The sequence below is a fragment of the Neofelis nebulosa genome, chromosome X, assembly GCF_028018385.1.
Source record: "Neofelis nebulosa isolate mNeoNeb1 chromosome X, mNeoNeb1.pri, whole genome shotgun sequence".
In the NCBI taxonomy this organism is placed as follows: Eukaryota; Metazoa; Chordata; class Mammalia; order Carnivora; family Felidae; genus Neofelis; species Neofelis nebulosa.
Genome location: NC_080800.1, coordinates 83,702,389 through 83,724,345, shown reverse-complemented (window position 1 = coordinate 83,724,345; position 21,957 = coordinate 83,702,389).

The following is a 21,957-nucleotide window of genomic DNA, read 5'->3' as shown; positions in this document are numbered from 1 at the left end:
CAACTCATCTTCAAGAAAGCTGAAAGAATATCCAATGGAAAAAAGACAGTCTCTTCAACAAATGGTGCTGAGAAAACTGAACAGCAATATGCAGAAGAATGAAACTGGACCACCTTTTCACCCTATACACAAAACTAAATTTTAAATGGATGAAAGACCTAAATGTGAGACAAGAAACCATAAAAATCCTAGAGGAGAACATAGGCAGCAACCTCTTTGACCTCAGCCATACCAACTACTTACTAGATACATCTCTGGAGTCAAGGCAAACAAAAGCAAAAATAAACTATTGGGACTTCAAGATAAAAATCTTCTCCAAAGGGAAGGAAACAATCAACAAAACTAAAAGGCATTCTACAGAATGGGAGAAGATATTTGCAAATAACATATCTGATAAAGGGTTAGTATCTAAAATCTATAAAGAACTTCTCAAACTCAACACCCAAAAAACAAATAAGCCAATTAAGAAATGGGAAGAAGAGAAGTCTAGGGAAGATGGCGGTGAAGGACGACACTGGGCTCACCACGTCCTGCTGATCATTTAGATTCCACCCACACCTGCCTAAATAACACAGAAAACCGCCAGAAGACTAGCAGAACGGATTCTCTGGAGCCAAGCATAGATGAGAGGCCCACAGAAGAGGGTAGGAAGGGCGAAGAGGTGGTGCATGCTACACGGACTGGTGGGAGGGAGCCATGATGGAAGGGCAGCCTGCCTGCAAAGCAGAGCCCCCAAGTCTGGCTTGCAAAAGCAGAGGGGCTGGACGGAGTGTGTTCTGACAGCAAGCGGGACTTAACATCTGGAAGGTTACAAGTTAACAGCTCTGCTCAGAGAGTGGGAGGGCTGGAGGACAACGGGAAGGAGAGTTGTTGAGCCCCTGAGGACAGAGCTCAGCTTGGCAGGGAACAAAGGCCCTCGCCAATGCCATCTCCCTTGCCCATCCCCCAGCCAAAATCCCAAAAGGAACCAGTTCCTGTCAGGGAACTTGCTTGCACCATTGAAACACCCAACGCTGTGCTTCTGCTGATCCATCCCTCCTGTGGCGGGTCTGAATCCCTCCCAGTGTCGCAGGGCCCCTGCCAAAGCAGATCACCAAAGGAAAAGCAACCTAAGCCTGCCCCTCCCACCCCTGTGCACCTTACAGATCCACCCCAGTTAATACACCAGATCCCCAGCACCACAAGCCTGGCAGTGTGCAAGCAGCCCAGAAGGGCCACGCCACCCCACAGTGAATCCTGCCCCTAGGAGCCAGTCTGACTGTGGCCCCAGCAGTGGGCTGGGGGCAGACTTCAGGTCTGACTGCGGCCCCGCCCACCAACAAGTTATTCAAAACAGCACAGTGGGAGAGCCCTGCAGGTTCGCACAACTCCAGGGACTATCCGAAATGATGAAACAGAAGACTACCCCTAAAAAGAAACTCCAGGAAATAGCGACCACTAACGAACTGATCAAAAAGGATTTAAACAATATAACGGAAAGTGAATTTAGAATAATAGACATAAAATTAATCGCTGGGCTTGAAACAGTATAGACGACAGCAGAGAATCTAATGCTCCAGAGATCAAGGGACTAAGGAACAGCTAGGAAGAGCTAAAAAATGCTATAAATGAGCTGCAAAAGAAAATGGAGGTGACCACAGCTTGGATTGAAGAGGCAGAGGCGAGAATAGGTGAACTAGAAGATAAAATTATGGAAAAAGAAGAAGCTGAGAAAAAGAGAGATTAAAAAATCCAGGAGTATGAGGGGAAAATTAGAGAACTAAGTGATGCACTAAAGAGAAATAATCTACGCATAATTGATATTCCATAGGAGGAAGAGAGAGGGAAACGTGTTGAAGGTGTACTTGAAGAAATAATAGCTGAGAACTTCCTTGAACTGAGGAAGGAAAAAGGCATTGAAATCCAACAGGAACAGAGAACTCTCTTCAGAAGTAACTTGAATTGATCTGCATGACACATCATAGTGAAACTGGCAAAATACAAGGATAAAGAGAAAATTCTGAAAGCAGCAAGGGATAAACGTGATCTAACTTATAAAGGGAGACCGATAAGACTCGTGATGGATCTCTCTACTGAAACTTGGCAGGCCAGAAAGGAATGGCAGGAAATCTTCAATGTGATGAACAGAAAAAATATGCAGCCGAGAATCCTTTCTCCAGCAAGTCTGTCATTGAGAATAGAAGGAGAGATAAAGGTCTTCCCAAACAATCAAAAACTGAAGGAATTCGTCACCACTAAACCAGCCCTACAAGAGAACCTAAGGGGGATCCTGTGAGACAAAGTACCAGAGACATCGCTACAAGCATGAAACCTACAGACATCACAGTGACTCTAAACCCATATCTTTCTATAATAACACTGAATGTAAATGCATTAAATGCTCCAACCAAAAGACATAGGGTATCAGAATGGAAAAAAAAAAAAAAACAAGACCCATCTATTTGCTGTCTACAAAAGACTCATTTTAGACCTCAGGACACCTTCAGATTGAAAGTGAAGGGATGGAGAACTATTTATCATGCTACTGGAAGTTAAAAGAAAGCTGGAGTAGCCATACTTTTTTTTTAATTTTTTTTTTTCGACGTTTTTTTAATTTATTTTTGGGACAGAGAGAGACATAGCATGAACGGGGGAGGGGCAGAGAGAGAGGGAGACACAGAATCGGAAACAGGCTCCAGGCTCCGAGCCATCAGCCCAGAGCCTGACGCGGGGCTCGAACTCACGGACCGCGAGATCGTGACCTGGCTGAAGTCGGACGCTTAACCGACTGCGCCACCCAGGCGCCCCTGGAGTAGCCATACTTATATCAGACAAACTAGACTTTAAATTAAAGGCTGTAACAAGAGATGAAGAAGGGCATTATATAACCATTTACAGGGTCTATCCATCAGGAAGAACTAACAATTATAAATGTCTATGCACCGAACACGGTAGCCCCCAAATATATAAAACAATTACTCACAAACATAAGAAACCTTATTGATAAGAATGTGGTAATTGCAGGGGACTTTAATACTCCACTTACAACAATGGATAGATCATCTAGACACATGGTCAATAAAGAAACAAGGGCCCTAAATGATACATTGGATCAGATGGACTTGACAGATATATTTAGAACTCTGCATTCCAAAGCAACAGAATATACTTTCTTCTCGAGTGCCCATGGAACATTCTCCAAGATAGATCACATACTGGGTCACAAAACAGCCCTTCATAAGTAGAAAAGAACTGAGATCATACCATGCATACTTTCAGAACACAATGCTATGAAGCTTGAAATCAACAACAGGAAAAAGTTTGGAAAACCTCCAAAAACATGGAGGTTAAAGAACACCCTACTAAAGAATGAATGGGTCAACCAGGCAATTAGAGAAGAAATTTAAAACTATATGGAAACAAATTGAAATGAAAATACAACAATCCAAACGCTTTGGGATACAGCGAAGGCAGTTATGAGAGGAAAATACATTGCAATCCAGGCCTATCTCAAGAAACAAGAAAAATCCCAAATATAAAATCTAAAAGCACACTTAAAGGAAATAGAAGCAGAACAGCAAAGACACCCTAAACCCAGCAGAAGAAGAGAAATAATAAAGATCAGAACAGAAATAAACAATATAGAATCTAAAAAAACTGTAGAGCAGATCAACGAAACCAAGAGTTGGTTTTTTTTGAAAAAAGAAACAAAATTGATAAACCTCTAGCCAGGTGTCTCAAAAAGAAAGGGGAGATGACCCAAATAGATAAAATCATGAATGAAAATGGAATTATTACAACCAATCCCTCAAATATACAAGCAATTATCAGGGAATACTATGAAAAATTATATGCCAACAAACTGGACAACCTGGAAGAAATAGACAAATTCCTAAACACCCACACCCTTCCAAAACTCAATCAGGAGGAAATAGAAAGCTTGAACAGACCCATAACCAGTGAAGAAATTTAATCAGTTATCAAAAATCTCCCAACAAATAAGAGTCCAGGACCAGATGGCTTCCCAGGGGAGTTCTACCAGACATTTAAAGCAGAGATAATACCTATCCTTCTCAAGCTATTCCAAAAAATAGAAAGGGAAGGAAAACTTCCAGACTCATTCTAGGAAGCCAGTATTACTTTGATTCCTAAACCAGACAGAGACCCAGTAAAAAAAGAGACCTACAGGCCAATGTCCCTGATGAATATGGATGCAAAAAATTTCAATAAGGAACTCGCAAATCAAATTCAACAGCATATAAAAACAATTATTCACCATGATCAAGTGAGATTCATTCCTGGGATGCAGGGCTGGTTCAACATTCACAAATCAATCAACGTGATACATCACATTAATAAAATAAAAGATAAGAACCATATGATCCTGGCAATCGATGCAGGAAAAAGCATTTGACAAAATTCAGCATGCTTTCTTAATAAAAACCCTGGAGAAAGTCAGGACAGAAGGAATATACTTAAACATCATAAAAGCCATTTATGAAATGCCCATAGCTAACATCATCCTCAATGGGGAAAAACTGAGAGCTTTTCCCCTGAGGTCAGGAACGCGACAGGGATGGCCACTCTCACCGCTGTTGTTTAACATAGTGCTGGAAGTTCTAGCTTCAGCAATCAGACAACAAAAGGAAATCAAAGGCATCAAAATTAGCAGTGATGATGTCAAGCTTTCACTTTTTGCAGATGACATGATATTATACATGGAAAATCTGATTGACTCCACCAAAAGTCTGCTAGAACTGATACATGAATTCAGCAAAGTTGCAGGATACAAAATCAATGTACAGAAATCAGTTGCATTCTTAATACACTAATAATGAAGCAACAGAAAGACAAATAAAGAAACTGATCCCATTCACAATTGCACCAAGAAGCATAAAATACCTAGGGATAAATCTAACCAAATATGTAAAAGATCTGTATGCTGAAAACTATAGAAAGTTTATGAAGGAAATTGAAGAAGATATAAAGAAATGGAAAAACATTCCGTGCTCATGGGTTGGAAGAATACATATTGTTAAAATGTCAATACTACCCAAAGCTATCTACACATTCAATGCAATCCCAATCAAAATTGCACCAGCATTCTTCTCCAAGCTAAAACAAGCAATCCTAAAATTTGTATGGAACCACAAAAGGCCCCGAATAGCCAAAGTAATTTTGAAGAAGAAGACCAAAGCAGGAGGCATCACAATCCCAGACTTTAGCCTCTACTACAAAGCTGTATCCATCAAGACAGCATGGTACTGGCACAAAAACAGACACATAGACCGATGGAAGAGAATAGAAACCCCAGAACTAGACCCACAAATGTATGGCCAACTCATCTTTGACAAAGCAGGAAAGAATATCCAATGGAAAAAAGACAGTCTCTTTAACAAATGGTGCTGGGAGAACTGGACAGCAACATGCAGAAGGTTGAAACTAGACCACTTTCTCACACCATTCACAAAAATAAACTCAAAATGGATAAAGGACCTGAATGTGAGACAGGAAACCATCAAAACCCTAGAGGAGAAAGCAGGAAAAGACCTCTTTGACATCAGCCGCAAAAATTTCTTACTTGACACATCCCCAAAGGCAAGGGAATTAAAAGCAAAAATGAACTATTGCGACCTCATGAAGATAAAAAGCTTCTACACAGCAAAGGACATAATCAACAAAAGTAAAAGGCAACCAACGGAATGGGAAAAGACATTTGCAAATGACATATCGGACAAAGGGCGAGTATCCAAAATCTATAAAGAGCTCACCAAACTCCACACCTGAAAAACAAATAATCCAGTGAAGAAATGGGCAGAAAACATGAACAGACACTTCTCTAAAGAAGACATCCGGATGGCCAACAGGTACATGAAAAGATGCTCAACGTCGCTCCTCATCAGCGAAATACAAATCAAAACCACACTCAGATATCACCTCACGCATGTCAGAGTGGCCAAAATGAAAAAATCAGGAGGCTATAGATGCTGGATATGATGTGGAGAAATGGGAACCCTCTTGCACTTTTGGTGGGAATGCAAATTGGTGCAGCCACTCTGGAAAACAGTGTGGAGGTTCCTAAAAAAATTAAAAATAGACCTACCCTATGAGCCAGCAATAGCACTGCTAGAATTTACCCAAGGGATACAGGAGTACTGATGCATAGGGGCACTTGTACCCCAATGTTTATAGCAGCACTCTCAACAATAGCCAAATTATGGAAAGAGCCTAAATGTCCATCAACTGATGAATGGATAAAGAAATTGTGGTTTATATACACAATGGAGTACTACATGGCAATGAGAAAGAACGAAATATGGCCCTTTGTAGCAACGTGGATGGAACTGGAGAGTGTGATGCTAAGTGAAATAAGCCATACAGAGAAAGACAGATACTATATGTTTTCGCTCTTATGTGGATCCTGAGAAACTTAACAGAAACCCATGGGGGAGGGGAAGGAAAAAAAAAAAGAGGTTAGAGTGGGAGAGACCCAAAGCATAAGAGACTCTTAAAAACTGAGAACAAACTCAGGGTTGATGGGGGGTGGGAGGGAGGGAAGGGTGGGTGATGGGTATTTAAGAGGGCACCTTTTGGGATGAACACTGGGTGTTGTATGGAAACCAATTTGACAATAAATTTCATATATTAAAAAATGGGAAGAAGACATTAATAGACAATTTTTCAAAGAAGACATACAGATGGCTCACAGACCCATGGGGAAAAAAAAGCTCAATATCACTCATCCTCAGGGAAATACAAATTAAAACCATGATGATGAGATATCACCTCACACCTGTCAGAATGGCTAAAATTAAGAACACAGGAAACAACAGATATTGGGAAAGATGTGGAGAAGGGAGAGCCCTCTTACACTGTTTATGGGAGTGCAAACTGGTGCAACCCCTCTGGAAAACAGTATACCCTTTCCTCAAATAGTTAAAAATAAACCTCCCTATGACCCAGCAATTACACCACTGGGTATTTCCCATAAGATACAAAAATACTGACCAAAGGGGCATGTGGACCTTGATATTTATAGCAGCATTATCACCAATAGCCAAATTATAGAAACATCCCAGATGCCCATCAACTGATGAATGGATAAAGAAGATATGATAGACGTATATACACATACATATACATACCAATATATAATGGGGTATTACTCAGCCATGAAAAAGAATGAAATCTTGCCATTTGCAAAGAAGTGGATGGAGCTTGAGTGTGTTATGCTAAGCAAAATAAGTCAGTCAGAGAAAGACAAATATCATATGTGGATTTTAAGAAACAAAAAAGATGAACATAGGGGAAAGAAAAAAAAGGAGAGGGAAACAAATCATAACAGACTCAGTTTTCTTTTTTTAACTATTTATTTATTTTTGAGAGAGCTCCAGTGACAGAGAGGCAGAAAGAGAGGGGTAAATATGATCCAACCTGGGTTCTGCACTAACAGCAGGGAGCCCAATGTAGGGCTCAAACTTGCGAACCATGAGATCATGACCTGAGCTGAAGTTGGACGCTCAACTGACTGAGCCAGCAAGTGCCCCAAGAGACTCTTAACTATAGAGAAAAAACTGAGGAGATATGGGCAGGGGGATGGGCTAAATGGGTGAGGGGTATTAAGTAGGGCACTTGTGATGAGCACTATATCTTATATGTAAGTGTTGAATCACTAAACTATACTCCTGAAACTAATATTATACTATATGTTAACCAACTAGAATTTAAAATGAAACTTGAAACATTAAAAAAAAAGATGCTCCACATCGTATGTCACCAAAGAAATGCAAATTAAAACAAGAAACCACTACACACCTATTAGAATGACCAAAATCCAGAACACTGACAACACCAAATGATGTCATGAATGTAGCACCTAAGAATTCTCATTCATTGGTAATGGGAATACAAAATAGTACAGTCACTTTTGTAGACAGTTTGGCAGTTTCTTACAAAACTAAACATCCTCTTACCATGTGATCCAACAATCATGCTCCCCACTGTGTACTCAAAAGCGTTGAAAAGTTTTGTACTCACAAAAACCTGCACACAAATGTTTACAGCAGCTTTATTCATAATGGCCAAAACCTGAAATAATCCAAGATGTCCTTACAAAATAATGGATAAATAAACTGTGGTACATAAAGACAATGGAATATTTTCAGTGATAACAAGCAATGAAGAATCAAGGCATGAAGACACGGAAGAACCTTAAATACATGTTATTAGGTGTAAGAAGCGAATCTGAAAAAGCTACACACTATATGATTCCAACCATATGACATTTTGAAATAGGCAAAACTATGGTGACAGTAAAAGATCAGTGGTTGCCAGGGATTAGAGTGGGAAAAGCAATGAATTCATGAAACACAGAGGATTTTTAGGGCAGTGAAAGTACAGAGTACTTTCTGTGTAGATACAGATAGATACATATCATTATACATTTTCCAAACCCATAAAATGCACAACACCAAGAATGAACCATAAAGTAAACTGTGGACTTTGGGTGATAATGATGTGTTAAAATAGCTTCACCAATGATAACAAATGTACTACTTTGATAATGGGAGAGGCTATGTATGTGCAGGGCAAGGCATATTATGGGAAATCTCTATACTTTCCACTCAGTTTTGCTATGTGCCTAAAACTGCTCTATAAAATAACATCTATTTTAAAATAATATCTTAAAATATATATAATAAGTATTTACAGGCTGCATGCATTAAAAAGGCCAAGAAACAATGGCTAACCAAGTGGCAATGAGCACCTCTAGTACCCTGATTGAACCCTCTAAAATCATTTCCCACTAAAAGGAACCAGGCTTCCTTGGAAAAATGGCTGATTCCAGGTCTGCGGTAGGAGTTGTATCAGATGAATTATGTTAAACTATATTACCAGAAAGCATGTTAAATAAGTCTCAGAAGCCAGTGGTATCTGGGTGGCTCAGTCAGTTAAATGTCTAACTCTTAATTTTGGCTCAGGTCATGATCTCACAGTCATGAGATTAAGCTGTGAGATTGGAGTTGTATGCTGAGCATGGAGACTGCTTGAGATTCTCTCTCTCCCTCTGTGCCTTTCCCCGGCTCGTGCACTCTCTCTCTCTCTCTCAAAAATAAAATAAAAAAAAAATAGAAAAAAAGAAAAGAAAGGAAAAGACTCAAAAGTCAATCTGAAGGAACTTCCACTGGCCAAACAGAACATTTTGAAGATCAAAATGATTCATGACCATAATGGATTAAAACATATCAAATATAAAGATCTATGAGTTCATGATGACACTGTAACCAAAATACAAAACAAAATAAAATGAACTCACTGCTCACCTTTGGAGGATTCTAGTGAAACAAATCATTATTTTGAAAACTGGAAATAGGTGCACCTGGGTGGCTCAGTCGGTTGAGCGTCTGACTTTGGCTCAGGTCATGTTCTCACTGTCCCTGAGTTCGAGCCTCACATCGGGCTCTGTGCTGACAGCTCAGAGCCTGGAGCTTGCTTTGTATTCTGTGTCTCCCTCTCTCTCTTCCCCTGCCCCATTCATGCTCTGTCTGTCTCTCTCTGTCAAAAATAAATAAACATTAAAAATAATAAAAAAAAGAAAAGTGGAAATACTGCAAAAGAATTATACATTCATCCTTCTCTTCGTGTGCAAACCAAGCTCAGCACAACCTAAAAGTTAATTAGGTTAGGGTTTTTTTCAATAAAAGAATTTTAGCTAATGAATGCAGAAGAAATCAGAATTAGAACACTATTTTGTAGTCTTTAATGAAATGCAGACCCAGGCAACAATCTTCAAAAATTGTATAAACCATAAGGTGAAAAGCACATGGGTAATTTTATACGCAATGGATTAGGTTAAGAATACTCAAATTAAGTGATCAATCTTAGTGTCACAACAGGAGACAACTAGACAAAATCAGCTTCATGGTGTAATACTATAGAACTAAACAACACCACATCTAAGGTACTCTTGCAAAAAACCTGAATCTTAACAAGCCTCTAAACCTAATTATCAACTTAAAGTCAATAGAAAAGGGGCACCTGGATGGCTCAGTTGGTTAGGCACCCAACTCTTGATTTTGGCTTGGGTCATAATCTCAGGGTCGTGAGATTGAGCCCAACATTGAATTATGAGCTGGGTGTGGAGTCTGTTTTAGATTCTCTCTCTCCCTCTCCTTCTGCCCCTCTGTTGTTTGTGCTCTCTAAAAAAATAATAAATAAATAAACAAATGAGTAAGTAAGTAAGTAAGTAAATAAAGGCATAAATAAATAAAGGCAATGGGAGGAGCCAGAGGAATATAACAAATAACACAATCAGGATATAATTAGCAAAACCCAAAATTTAAACTCCACAGGACAAATGATCCAGTTTTTTCAGCAAATACATTAGAAGGTTAAGAAAATGGACCTTCTTTAGATTAAAAAAATTAAATATTTTAGAGACAGTTAAAGAAAAATTAAAACAGAGAAATTAAAGTTAAAATAAAAATGACATACCACTACATGCCTACCAGAATAACAAAATGAAAAAGGTGGAATATACCAAGTATTGTCGAAAATTTGGAAAAAGTGGAACTCTCACATACTGCTGGTAGGAACATAGACTGGAACAACCACTTGAAAAACTGCTTGGCAGTGTCTGATGTACTCAACATATGCATACTCTATGACTAGAAGTGCCACTCTTTGGTATATGTCCAAGAGAAATTAAAATATATATCCATCAAAAAATATGTAGAAGGGGGGCGCCTGGGTGGCTCAGTCGGTTGGGCGTCCGACTTCGGCTCAGGTCAGGATCTCGCTGTCCGTGAGTTCGAGCCCCGCGTCGGGCTCTGGGCTGATGGCTCGGAGCCTGGAGCCTGCTTCCGATTCTGTGTCTCCCTCTCTCTCTGCCCCTACCCCGTTCATGCTCTGTCTCTCTCTGTCTCAAAAAAAAAAAAAAAAAAAAACATTAAAAAAAATATGTAGAAGAACATTCATAGTACCATTACTCAAAATAAGTCAAAAATATAAAAATACGTAAATTCCCAAAACAGATACATATATTGTAAAATACCCACATAATGTACTACTTGCTATACAACCAATGAAAATGAACAATCTAAAACTATGGATAATGATAATGTAAATATACTTTATGTTGACTGAAAGAAGCCAGACACAGAAAAGTACATGCTGCATGCATGATTCCAGGAATTTTTCTTCTAACCTTCCAATAGAGATTAGGGAAGGAGAGGATAATCAATACTCTATTTCTTTTTATTTGAAGAGACTCAGTGTCTTTGTATATTACTTGCAGGTTAACTTTAAAGAGAACATATCCTGTGAGCTCTTAAAGTGATTCACTACATATAAGAACAAGGCTAGTGCTATATTTGATGTACAGAAAACTGAGTACCAGTCAAGAGACATACTTGGATCCATAGGCGAACCTAACCCACTAACTGTAGGTGACCCTGGGTAAAATACCACACCTCCTCTGGCCTCACCTATCAAGAGTGGTCACATCAGCCCTGCCTCCCATCCAAAAAAGCCTAGAACACAGAGGAATGTGATTCCCATCTGAAAAGCACTTTGGGTTCATAAGAGGAAAAAAAAAATTTACCATGAAAGTCCAAGGAATTATTTTAACAGAATTTGTCTAATTCATAGTAATTTTCATGATTATTCTCTTTTTTATAATTATCACCCTTGACGAAGATTCTCTCCTGGACAAAACTCTAGGCATACTCCTCTTAGCACTCTTCTTGACTACACCTCAACCCTGGACAATTAAGTCTTGATCTAAACACTACCATAGTTTCTAACAGCTGAAGGCTGCATCTCTAAGATGAGCCTAAACCCCCTTAAAGTGATCGCCTGAGAAAACTCAAGGCTTCCAGAACAATTTACTGTTTGTTCCAGCTAGCACCTGAAGATAGGGCCCCTGCCTCCAGCCTCTGTGGGAGAATAGAAATCTAACTTGAATAAAGGCCAGTTAACAAACTCAGATGAGTTTCACCTGGATGAAACCCACTTCATTATTTTTGTAATTTTTCACTTCCTTGAATCTACTTAACTCCTACTCACTCCTCTCCCTATTCCCTCATGTTCCCTTTAAACTTCTCAGTCACCTCTAGACAAATTGAAGTTGAGTTCATACTGGACTCTTCCCTGTCGCAAAAGTATATTGCTGATTAAAATCTGTCCTTACCACTTTAACCAGGGTCTAGCTTTGTTCATCATTGACACATTTTTTTGTCTATAATTACTACCTTTTGGTTTTTCTTAAATAAATACCATTTGGTACACTGCAAACGCCTACTGAAACATAGTTTCCACCCAAAGAGATACAGATCGTCCTGACCTAACATCACCCATAGTAGGCTGACATAGTGCAACAAATGTCTTTTTCTTCCTACCTAAGGTTACTGGTTAGGAATGTGGCTTCTGGAGACAGACCAGGTCCAAATCCTAGTTCTGTATGAGTCTGAATTCTTTTTCTTCACCTTACAGTCACTCGATTGCCTCATGTAGAAAATTGGGGTTGTGTGTTACTATAGAAGACACAGCAGTTTTAAATAAACATTGCTTTGAATTTTGGTCTTTACAAGAATAAATAGTCCACAATCCTATTATTTAAAAAATTCTGCAAAGACTTTGGGATACCTAGCTCTCTGTGATCTTAGGAGATTAAAAAACCTGTGCCTCAGTTTCCTCTTCTATAAAATGGAAAATACAATCACCCCTATGTCATGTGTTATTGTTTTGAGAATTGAGTTAATACACTATTAGAACACTGCTGAGTGCACAGTAACATCTCAAAAATGCTAGCTACTTTAAATAAATACTTACAATATGATATTTATATAGTTTTATGGTCTGCATGTGTGTTTAATAAAGTGTAATAGTTTTACAACTAAATCCTATTCATTAAATGATCCATTTTGTAAATCGCTTTTACCATAACCACTTTTGCTTACCTAATTATCATGAGAATGTCTCAAAAGTGCATGGAACAACCGATTTCAGGAAACAGCACCACTGTGTCTGCACTTGGCTGAACAAAAGCCAAGTGCTCATCCTTCATTCAGACTTATCCTCATGTACCCCCACCCATAGCCACCTCAGGCCCCACCTGTCCTATCACCAACACATCCTGTCCAAGGCTATCCCTTGTCATTTGCACACTGTGGCAGTACTGGGTCAATCCACCCTCATCCCTCCCCTGGACTTCTGCAAGACTACATTTGGAGAAATCCTGACCTAAGCATCTGATGTTTGTGTACCATTAATTTTATGTCTCCCATTCAGAGTTCAATGATATCTGTGATGTCTCTGTTAATGTAATTACTCAAAGCACACTGGTCCTTCCTTCACACATATGCCCACAGATTGCTTTCCCACATGGGATCACACTTAAATTTCATAATACTCCCAGGTGGTTGGGAGAATTGGGTACTGTTATCCTGTTGTATAGACAAGGCTGGTGGAAGCATAGTGACTTACCTAAAGTGTCCCAATGATGGGACTCTGATCTCTTCATTCTTGCTCTAGGAACCAGTCTAGCACACTCTACATCACACTTTGTTCTTCTCTATCGGTTCCTGTTTTCAGGGCTCAGAATTCACATCCCTGTCTGTTGTTCCACTAGAAAGGAAGAGTCAGGGGTTCAGACATCACATGGAATAGAACAGAAAGTGAAAGGAAGGGAAAACACATGAAACACAACAGCAGTGGGTGAGCATGTGCTTGCCTGTCCCCACCCAGTTCACAGGAAGCTGTGCAATGACGCTGTGCCTCTTCCCTACCTCCATCCCACAGCCTCCTCACACACACAGCAGTGACACTGAAGCTCTCACATCATGTGAATAGGGGCTCATCCCTGCTTGCTGTTCCATGTCCAAATATTCTCTCTGGTAGTCCTGCTATCATGTTCATGTCACAGGTAACATATTGACTGAGTGAAGAAGGCAAAATTGGAATGGAGAATTAGCACCCACTGAGAGCCCACTAGATGCCACAAACTGTAGGTTGTTATTTTCAGACTTTTTCTCTTCAATTCCTCAAAATGATGATCTGAGGTGATTTCCTTTCTATAGATTAGAAGATAGCCTCAGGAGACAAAGTAAATATTGAAAGAATTCTAAGCAGTTTTCAAATAGACATAGAAGTCAACTTGAAGGGGCTTCCATTGGCCAATTCTGAGATATTTAAGCATAAAAATAAATAATTGTAGCATCAAATGGTAACTCTTTCTGCAAAATAGAAATCTATTACTCATACTGATATAAATTTTAAAAACATATAAAACAGAGTTCCGGAAGATGGCGGCGTAGGAGGACGCTGGGCTTACCGCGCGTCCTGCTGATCACTTAGATTCCACCTACACCTGCCTAAAGAACCCAGAAAACCGCCAGAGGATTAGCAGAACGGAGTCTCCAGAGCCAAGCGCAGACGAGAGGCCCACGGAAGAGGGTAGGAAGGGCGGCGAGGCGGTGCACGCTCCACGGACTGGCGGGAGGGAGCCGGGGCGGAGGGGCGGCTCGCCGGCCAAGCAGAGCCCCCGAGTCTGGCTGGCAAAAGCGGAGGAGCCGGACGGACTGTGTTCCGACAGCACGCGCGACTTAGCGTCTGGGAGGTCATAAGTTAACAGCTCTGCTCAGAAAGCGGGAAGGCTGGAGGACAAAGGGAGGGAGAGCTGCTGAGCCCCCGGATGGCAGAGCTCAGCTTGGCGGGGAACAAAGGCGCTCGCCAGCGCCATCTCCCCCGCCCATCCCCCAGCCAAAATCCCAAAGAGAACCAGTTCCTACCAGGGAACTTGCTCGCTCCGCGCAAACACCCAACTCTGTGCTTCTGCGGAGCCAAACCTCCGGCAGTGGATCTGACTCCCTCCCACTGCCACAGGGCCCCTCCTGAAGTGGATCACCTAAGGAGAAGCGAGCTAAGCCTGCCCCTCCTGCCCCCGTGCACCTTGCCTACCCACCCCAGCTAATACGCCAGATCCCCAGCACCACAAGCCTGGCAGTGTGCAAGTAGCCCAGACGGGCCACACCACCCCACAGTGAATCCCGCCCCTAGGAGAGGGGAAGAGAAGGCACACACCAGTCTGACTGTGGCCCCAGCGGTGGGCTGGGGGCAGACATCAGGTCGGAGTGCGGCCCTGCCCACCAACTCCAGTTATACACCACAGCATGGGGGAAGTGCCCTGCAGGTCCTCACCACTCCAGGGACTATCCAAAATGACCAAACGGAAGAATTCCCCTCAGAAGAATCTCCAGGAAATAACAACAGCTAATGAACTAATCAAAAAGGATTTAAATAATATAACAGAAAGTGAATTTAGAATAATAGTCATAAAATTAATCGCTGGGCTTGAAAACAGTATACAGGACAGCAGAGAATCTCTTGCCACAGAGATCAAGGGACTAAGGAACAGTCACGAGGAGCTGAAAAACGCTTTAAACGAAATGCAAAACAAAATGGAAACCACGACGGCTCGGATTGAAGAGGAAGAGGAGAGAATAGGTGAACTAGAAGATAAAGTTATGGAAAAAGAGGAAGCTGGAAGAAAGAGAGATAAAAAAAATCCCGGAGTATGAGGGGAAAATTAGAGAACTAAGTGATACACTAAAAAGAAATAATATACGCATAATTGGTATCCCAGAGGAGGAAGAGAAAGGGAAAGGTGCTGAAGGGGTACTTGAAGAAATTATAGCTGAGAACTTCCCTGAACTGGGGAAGGAAAAAGGCATTGAAATCCAAGAGGCACAGAGAACTCCCTTCAGACGTAACTTGAATCTATCTTCTGCACGACATATCATAGTAAAACCGGCAAAATACAAGGATAAAGAGAAAATTCTGAAAGCAGCAAGGGATAAACGTGCCCTCACATATAAAGGGAGACCTATAAGACTCGTGACTGATCTCTCCTTTGAAACTTGGCAGGCCAGAAAGGATTGGCACGATATCTTCAGTGTGCTAAACAGAAAAAATATGCAGCCGAGAATCCTTTATCCAGCAAGTCTGTCATTTAGAATAGAAGGAGAGATAAAGGTCTTCCCAAACAAACAAAAACTGAAGGAATTTGTCACCACTAAACCAGCCCTACAAGAGATCCTAAGGGGGATCCTGTGAGACAAAGTTCCAGAGACATCACTACAAGCATAAAACATACACACATCACAATGACTCTAAACCCGTATCTTTCTATAATAACACTGAATGTAAATGGATTAAATGCGCCAATCAAAAGACATGGGTATCAGAATGGATAAAAAAACAAGACCCATCTATTTGCTGTCTACAAGAGACTCATTTTAGATCTGAGGACACCTTTAGATTGAGAGTGAGGGGATGGAGAACTATTTATCACGCTACTGGAAGCCAAAAGAAAGCTGGAGTAGCCATACTTATATCAGACAAACTAGACTTTAAGTTAAAGGCTGTAACAAGAGATGAAGAAGGGCATTATATAATAATTACAGGGTCTATCCATCAGGAAGAGCTAACAATTATAAATGTCTATGCACCAAATACCAGAGCCCCCAGATATATAAAACAATTAGTCATAAACATAAGCAACCTTATTGATAAGAATGTGGTCATTGCAGGGGACTTTAACACCCCACTTACAGAAATGGATAGATCATCTAGACACACAGTCAATAAAGAAACAAGGGCCCTGAATGATACATTGGATCAGATGGACTTGACAGATATATTTAGAACTCTACATCCCAAAGCAACAGAATATACTTTCTTCTCGAGTGCACATGGAACATTCTCCAAGATAGATCATATACTGGGTCACAAAACAGCCCTTCATAAGTTTACAAGAATTGAAATTATACCATGCATACTTTCAGACCACAATGCTATGAAGCTTGAAATCAACCACAGGAAAAAGTCTGGAAAACCTCCAAAAGCATGGAGGTTAAAGAACACCCTGCTAACGAATGAGTGGGTCAACCAGGCAATTAGAGAAGAAATTAAAAAATATATGGAAACAAATGAAAATGAAAATACAACAATCCAAACGCTTTGGGATGCAGCGAAGGCAGTCCTGAGAGGAAAATACATTGCAATCCAGGCCTATCTCAAGAAACAAGAAAAATCCCAAATACAAAATCTAACAGCACACCTAAAGGAAATAGAAGCAGAACAGCAAAGGCAGCCTAAATCCAGCAGAAGAAGAGAAATAATAAAGATCAGAGCAGAAGTAAACAATATAGAATCTAAAAAAACTGTAGAGCAGATCAACGAAACCAAGAGTTGGTTTTTTGAAAAAATTAACAAAATTGACAAACCTCTAGCCAGGCTTCTCAAAAAGAAAAGGGAGATGACCCAAATAGATAAAATCATGAATGAAAATGGAATTATTACAACCAATCCCTCAGAGATACAAACAATTATCAGGGAATACTATGAAAAATTATATGCCAACAAATTGGACAACCTGGAAGGAGTGGACAAATTCCTAAACACCCACACTCTTCCAAAACTCAATCAGGAGGAAATAGAAAGCTTGAACAGACCCATAACCAGCGAAGAAATTGAATCGGTTATCAAAAATCTCCCAACAAATAAGAGTCCAGGACCAGATGGCTTCCCAGGGGAGTTCTACCAGACGTTTAAAGCAGAGATAATACCTATCTTTCTCAAGCTATTCCAAGAAATAGAAAGGGAAGGAAAACTTCCAGACTCATTCTATGAAGCCAGTATTACTTTGATTCCTAAACCAGACAGAGACCCAGTAAAAAAAGAGAACTACAGGCCAATATCTCTGATGAATATGGATGCAAAAATTCTCAATAAGATACTAGCAAATCGAATTCAACAGCATATAAAAAGAATTATTCACCATGATCAAGTGGGATTCATTCCTGGGATGCAGGGCTGGTTCAACATTCGCAAATCGATCAGCGTGATACATCACATTAACAAAAAAAAAGAGAAGAACCATATGATCCTGTCAATCGATGCAGAAAAGGCCTTTGACAAAATCCAGCATCCTTTCTTAATAAAAACCCTGGAGAAAGTCGGGATAGAAGGAACATACTTAAACATCATAAAAGCCATTTATGAAAAGCCCACAGCTAACATCATCCTCAACGGGGAAAAACTGAGAGCTTTTTCCCTGAGATCAGGAACACGACAGGGATGCCTACTCTCACCGCTGTTGTTTAACATAGTGCTGGAAGTTCTAGCATCAGCAATCAGACAACAAAAGGAAATCAAAGGCATCAAAATTGGCAAAGATGAAGTCAAACTTTCGCTTTTTGCAGATGACATGATAGTATACATGGAAAATCTGATTGACTCCACCAAAAGTCTGCTAGAACTGATACATGAATTCAGCAAAGTTGCAGGATACAAAATCAATGTACAGAAATCAGTTGCATTCTTATACACTAACAATGAAGCAACAGAAAGACAAATAAAGAAACTGATCCCATTCACAATTGCACCAAGAAGCTTAAAATACCTAGGAATAAATCTAACCAAAGATGTAAAAGATCTGTATGCTGAAAACTATAGAAAGCTTATGCAGGTAATTGAAGAAGATATAAAGAAATGGAAAGACATTCCGTGCTCATGGATTGGAAAAATAAATATTGTCAAAATGTCAATACTACCCAAAGCTATCTACACATTCAATGCAATCCCAATCAAAATTGCACCAGCATTCTTCTCGAAACTAGAACAAGCCATCCTAAAATTCATATGGAACCACAAAAGGCCCCGAATAGCCAAAGTAATTTTGAAGAAGAAGACCAAAGCAGGAAGCATCACAATCCCAGACTTTAGCCTCTACTACAAAGCTGTCATCATCAAGACAGCATGGTATTGGCATAAAAACAGACACATAGACCAATGGAATAGAATAGAAACCCCAGAACTAGACCCACAAACGTATGGCCAACTCATCTTTGACAAAGCAGGAAAGAACATCCAATGCTAAAAAGACAGTCTCTTTAACAAATGGTGCTGGGAGAACTGGACAGCAACATGCAGAAGGTTGAAACTAGACCACTTTCTCACACCATTCACAAAAATAAACTCAAAATGGATAAAGGACCTGAATGTGAGACGGGAAACCATCAAAACCTTAGAAGAGAAAGCAGGAAAAGACCACTCTGACCTCAGCCGTAGCAATCTCTTACTCGGCACATCCCCAAAGCAAGGGAATTAAAAGCAAAAGTGAATTACTGGGACCTTATGAAGATAAAAAGCTTCTGCACAGCAAAGGAAACAACCAACAAAACTAAAAGGCAACCAACGGAATGGGAAAAGATATTTTCAAATGACACATCGGACATAGGGCTAGTATCCAAAATCTATAAAGAGCTCACCAAACTCCACACCCGAAAAACAAATAACTCAGTGAAGAAATAGGCAGAAAACATGAATAGACACTTCTCTAAAGAAGACATCCGGATGGCCAACAGGCACATGAAAAGATGTTCAACGTCGCTCCTTATCAGGGAAATACAAATCAAAACCACACTCAGATACCACCTCACGCCAGTCAGAGTGGCCAAAATGAAGAAATCAGGAGACTATAGATGCTGGAGAGGATGTGGAGAAACGGGAACCCTCTTGCACTGTTGGTGGGAATGCAAATTGGTGCAGCCACTCTGGAAAGCAGTGTGGAGGTTCCTCAGAAAATTAAAAATAGACCTACCCTATGACCCAGCAATAGCACTGCTAGGAGTTTATCCAAGGGATACAGGAGTACTGATGCATAGGGGCACTTGTACCCCAATGTTTATAGCAGCACTCTCAACAATAGCCAAATTATGGAAAGAGCCTAAATGTCCATCAACTGATGAATGGATAAAGAAATTGTGGTTTATATACACAATGGAATACTACGTGGCAATGAGAAAAAATGAAATATGGCCTTTTGTAGCAACGTGGATGGAACTGGAGAGTGTGATGCTAAGTGAAATAAGCCATACAGAGAAAGACAGATACCATATGGTTTCACTCTTATGTGGATCCTGAGAAACGTAACAGAAACCCATGGGGGAGGGGAAGGGAAAAAAAAAAAAAAAGAGGTTAGAGTGGGAGAGAGCCAAAGCATAAGAGACTGTTAAAAACTGAGAACAAACTGAGGGTTGATGGGGGGTGGGAGGGAGGGCAGGGTGGGTGATGGGTATTGAGGAGGGCACCTTTTGGGATGAGCACTGGGTGTTGTATGGAAACCAATTTGACAGTAAATTTCATATATTAAAAAAATAAATAAAAATAAATAAATAAATAAAATGCTTATTAGTTTAAATTACAAAAAATAAAAACATATAAAACAGGGAGAAGAGAAGTCTCTACCTTCAGTCAAATTTCAATGAATAACACAGGAACGAATGAGGAAATCAGAAAAGCAACACTTGACAACCATGTTACTAATAAGCAATTTGGGCTAGAATTATAAAACAATGCTCAATCTGCACCAAATCCTACAGCAGTCACAGAGTCACCATGGTAACCATGCTGGCCAACTAAAGCTGGAGAAAAAACAAACACTGTGATTTACTTACTATTATGTGCTAGGAAGTGAACAGGACTGACACAACCACAGTAAAGTAATTAACCTGAAGTATTCTTCACAATAAAGATTCCTGGCAGCTTCAGCAACATACACATACATACAAACATACATACTCATATATGTACATGCTCTCTCCTTCCCCTGTCTCACCATTCAAGTACCCAGAATTCATCAATTCAAGGGACAAAAAAGAAAAACCCCACAATTTAATTGGTTCAATTCTAACCACACATAACTACTTCATTTTAGTGACTGATTTTTCTGGATATGACCTGTAGAATTGTCTCTGTGACATTTTTCTCCCTAGTTTCAGTACATTGCCAATGATGTCAAAAAGCTGATATAGAAACAGTCAAATGCATGTTATCCATCAGGTAACTTTTTCATCCTAGAGTGGTCTGTGCTTTCAACCAAAAAGATCCTGCAACAATTATTATTAAATATTTGGCTGCTGACAGTTTAGTGAAAATAAAATAATTGGGAATTATATTTATAAAACAATGTATTTTACAATAACATCAAAAAGTATGAAATAGTTATGGATCATCTGTCCACATATGTGCAAAGCTTGTTCACTGAACACTACACAATATTGCTTAGAAAAATTAAAGACCTAAATGAATGGAGAGACAACTATCTTCACAGGTTGGAAGATTCAGTATTATTTCAATGTTACTTCTCCTTAAATACATCCATATATTCAATGCAATCCAAATAAAAATACTAGAAAATATTTTTAAAGAAATTGGCAGGCCAATTCTGAAGTTTATATGGAAATTCAGAGGATCTAGACCATGAAAAACAACTTTGAAAAAGAATCAAGTTGGAGGATGAACACTCTCAGATTTTAAGACTCATTTAAAACATATAGTAATCAAGCAGTATGGTATTAGAATCAAGGTAGACAAGTAGATTGAAGAAAAAGATTAAAGAGTCCAGAAACAGACCCACACATATATGGACAACTGATTTTTGAAAAGTGGGCAAAAGCAATTTAGTGGAGAAATGGGAGTCTTATCAACAAATGGTACTAGGACAAGTGCATATCATATACACAAATATAAATTGTTACCCATGTATCACGCTATATACAAAAGTCCACTCAAAATGGATCACAGACCTAAGTATATAACCTAAAGCTATCAATCTTTTAGAAGAAACATAGGAAAAAGTCCTTGTGACCTTGGATTAGTTGAAGATTTCATACAGGAGATACCAAAACTATAATCTATAAGTGAACTAATATATAAATTGGACTTCCTCCAAGTAAAAAACTGCTCTTCCTAAGACACTGTTAAAATAATTAAAAAACAAGGCACTGATTGGCAGAATATACATGCAAATTACATATCTGACAAAGGACCTGTATCTAGAATATAGAAAATCTATAAAGTCAATTAGAAAAAAAATGACACTACAATAAAAAAAATGGAGAAAAATTTTGAATA